General features: G+C 31.5%; 1 non-coding gene across 1 annotated transcript; it reads left to right on the plus strand.

Annotated features, from left to right (window-relative positions):
- The first annotated feature begins 190 nt into the window (after positions 1 to 190).
- On the plus strand, positions 191 to 263 carry Trnas-uga. Its single transcript has one exon. It is a non-coding gene; the product is annotated as a tRNA-Ser (tRNA).
- Positions 264 to 3,332: the final 3,069 nt, after the last annotated feature.

Genomic DNA, 3,332 nt, shown 5'->3' on the forward strand with positions numbered 1-3,332 from the left:
GGTTCGAGTCCCGCCTATTATTATGTCCTTTATTCGAACATGGTACTTACCTTTGTTTGATGATTTATATATATAATTTAACGGTGTTAACGGCTATCTTGATTTATATTATATGCAACTATTTATTTCTAGCCGTACCTATTGTGTAATGGAGTGTATTTGGTAGTATTTGAATCTGTTCAACCATGAAGCCTCCGTGGTCTAATGGTTATGACGCTCGCCTTGACAGCGAGAGGTCGCAGGTTCGAGTCCCGCCTGAGGCATTTTATTACACAATTTCTTTATTCATTTATTTACAGGACTACATTCGTTGAGAGCTATGCTACACGATGTATTATTATGTCCTTTATTCGAACACTGTATTCAATTCAATTCAATTAACATTTATTCAATTAATTAATAAATACATCAATGACGTCAATGACATGATGGAACATCGTAGGCTACCCCGTAGCTATTTAACAAATGTCCATGTATATATGTTTGAATGTCATACATATATACATATACATACACATACACATACATATATAAAATAAATTATTGAAATAAAGTTAAGATTGGTACATTTCTAAATATTATTTCTTCATCTGCTTTCTAAAAGTGTGGGTACTATGGTATTTACCTTTCTTTGATGATTTGTATATATAATTTAACAGTGTTAACGGCTATCTTGATTATATTATATGCAACTATTTGTTTTTAGCCGTACATATCGTGTAATGGAGTGTATCTAGTGGTATTTGAATCTGTTCAACCGTGAAGCCTCAGTGGTCTAATGGATATGACGCTCGCCTTGACAGCGAGAGGTCGCAGGTTCGAGTCCCTCCAGAGGCATTTTATTACACAATTTCTTTATTCATTTATTTACAGGACTACATTCGTTGAGACCTATGCTACACGATGTATTATTATTTCCTTTATTTGAACGCTGTATTTACCTTTCTTTGATGATTTATATATATAATTGAACAGTGTTAACGGCTATCTTGATTTGTATATATATTTATTGCTTTTTTAAAACTGTGAATTTACATTTCATTTAAATGCATTATCTCATGAATGCACATTAGTCATTCAAAGTATAATTATAACAGTGACCTGTACCTGCATCGTACAGGACATTCCTCGGTTTTTGTATGAATTCACATTTCTATACATGGAAAAGAAGGAAGGAAATCTTGTTGTTCCCCCCCCCCCCCAGTAGAGCCGGATTATAAATCTACGGGAAATTTACCGATAGTTACATATGCAATAATGAAAATTGAGAACGCTAACCCTGTCAACCACACATGTGTTTCCATTCGCGTGCATGGCTTACTACAGATTATTTTGGTAATATTTTTTTTTGTATTTCATATTTATTTATTTATTTAAAAAAATATTAGTTTGAATTAAAGCACTTTGCTACCTAAAAAAAATCCTGTTTTTTTTGTATTAGATTAATTACGTGCTAACAAATATTATCTTAGATCAATCAATCTTTTATTAAGCCTCCCACCCTTTCTTGGATAAAAAATGTTCCAAAAATTCCAGTACAGTCATAACCTAAAATACAATAGTTTTTTTTTCCCTTAATTTAATATCTCTCTGATTATTTACTGTTTTTATATGAATTTATATTTCATTTTAATAAATGGAAAAGAAGGAAGAAAATCTTGTCGTTCACTGCCTTGAGATTAAATCGTATAGACGTTACTTAGTTTTTACTTGCTGAAATTAAGTAAGGGATGTTAGTAATCAGGTTAAAAAAATTTATGGTAACACACACCCAGTTAACAAAGCATATACTGTATTGTAATACGATCACCTATATTGTGCCCACTCAAAAGTAACACAAACAAGAAGCAGGATGCTTTTGTTTGTGTAAGCAGCTCGGCCTATGAAACTCTCTTTTTCCCCTTAAAACAAATTATGTACAGTATATCCGTCCATGGCTTACTACAAATTATTTTGGTAATATCTTTCTTTGTATTTCATATTTATTTATTTATTTAAAAAAAATAGTTTGAATTAAAGCACCTTGCTACCTAAAAAGTCATATTTTTCTGTATTCGATTAATTACGTGCTAACAAAGTATTATCTTGGATCAACCAATCTTTTATTAAGCCCCACCCCCCACCACACCCCACCCTTCTTGGATAAAAATTGTTCCAACAATTCCTGTACAGTCATAACCTAAAATGCAATAGTTTTTTCCCTTAATTTGAATATCTCTCTCTGATTATTTACTGTTTTTATATGAATTTACATTTCATTACAATACAATTTCTTTATTCATTTATTTACAGGACTACGTTCGTTGAGAGCTATGCTACACGATGTATTATTATTTCCTTTATTTGAACGCTGTATTTACCTTTCTTTGATGATTTATATATATAATTGAACAGTGTTAACGGCTATCTTGATTTGTATATATATTTATTGTTTATTTATTGCTTTTTTAAAACTGTGAATTTACATTTCATTTAAATGCATTATCTCATGAATGCACATTAGTCATTCAAAGTATAATTATAACAGTGACCTGTACCTGCATCGTACAGGACATTCCTCGGTTTTTGTATGAATTCACATTTCTATACATGGAAAAGAAGGAAGGAAATCTTGTCGTTCCTCCCCAGTACTGCCGGATTATAAATCTACGGGAAATTTTCCGATAGTTACATATGTAATAATGAAAATTGAGAACGCTAACGCTGTCAACCACAAATGTATAAACAAAGTATATTTATTTATTTATATAAAAAAAATTTGTTTGAATTAAAGCACCTTGCTACCTAAAATATGTTTTTCTGTATTTGATTGTTTACGTGCTAACAAAGTATTATCATGGATCAACCAATCTTTTATTAAGCCCCCACCCCCTTCTTGGATAAAAGTGCGTTCGTGGGACTTGCATGTGTTAAGTTTCTGTTAAGATTTTAAGTTTGGTTGACACTTCCGAAGTACTGTAGGTCAATGGTCTAAAAGGATAAACAACGCTGTTTAATCAAAACTAAAGGGGGCGCGTTTTTACTTACATTAAATCAAAGACTGACAAAACAAAATCCTTATTCAAGGAAGGCATTTTATGGTGTTAAATGGATACGTACAATACTCAAATAAATACCTTTCATTTCACTGGAAGGTATACAGCAACATAAATTTATGTCAAGAAGTTTTATATTGTATACATATACAGATCATGAGATTATACATTAAGTGCAGACAGCCAGGCCATCAACTCAATTCAACTGAGTAAAAAATTCGAAACAGTCGTTTGAGGAGTATTTATTTGAGGGGATTTTTATCTAAAGGGGATACTTATCGAATAATTAATACGGTC

Source organism: Anneissia japonica, unplaced genomic scaffold (assembly GCF_011630105.1).
Source record: "Anneissia japonica isolate Jap-2015-1 unplaced genomic scaffold, ASM1163010v1 scaffold4811_len131365_cov145, whole genome shotgun sequence".
In the NCBI taxonomy this organism is placed as follows: domain Eukaryota; kingdom Metazoa; phylum Echinodermata; class Crinoidea; order Comatulida; family Comatulidae; genus Anneissia; species Anneissia japonica.